Source organism: Mandrillus leucophaeus, unplaced genomic scaffold (genome assembly GCF_000951045.1).
Source record: "Mandrillus leucophaeus isolate KB7577 unplaced genomic scaffold, Mleu.le_1.0 Scaffold1, whole genome shotgun sequence".
NCBI classification, from domain to species: Eukaryota; Metazoa; Chordata; class Mammalia; order Primates; family Cercopithecidae; genus Mandrillus; species Mandrillus leucophaeus.
Window position 1 is genome coordinate 14,788,864 of NW_012098097.1, and position 745 is coordinate 14,789,608.

Consider the following 745-nt stretch of genomic DNA (forward strand, 5'->3'; position numbering starts at 1 on the left):
TGAATGAGTGAATGAATGAGTGTGTGAGTGTGTGAGTGAGTGGGTAAATGAGAGGATGAAATGAATGAATGAGTGAATGAGTGATGAAATGTGTGTGAGTGAATGAGTGAATGAATGTGTGTGTGAGTGAATGTGTGAGTGAATGAGTGTGTGAGTGAGTGAATGAGTGGGTGAATGAGATGAATGAATGAATGAGTGAATGAGTGTGTGTGTGAGTGAATGAGTGGGTGAATGAGAGGATGAATGAATGAGTGAATGAGTGAGGCAGTGGGTGAGTGAATGAATGAATGAGGGAGGGAGGGAATGAATGAGTGAGTCAGTGAGGGACGGAGAGACAGAGTGAGGGAGTTAAAGAGCGGGTGAATGAATGAATCAATGAGTAAGTGAATGAATGAGTGAATGAGTGAGCCAGTGAGGGATGGAGGGAGTGAGTTAATGAGCAGGTGAATGAATGAATGAGTGAGAGAGGGAATGAATGAGTGAGAGAGGGAGTGAATGAGTGAGTGAGTCAGTGAGGGACAGAGGGAGTGAAGGAGTTAATAAGCAGGTGAATGAATGAGTGAATAAGGAAGTGAGTGAATGAGGGGGTGAATGAATGAATGAGGGAGGAAGTGAATGCGCAGGTGAATAAATGAATGAATGAAGGAATGAGTGAAGCGGGAGGGAGGGAGCAGGTGAATAAATGGATGAGAGAATGAGTGAGGGAGTGACTTCATCGAGCCCCGCAGGTCCCGCGGCCACAGGG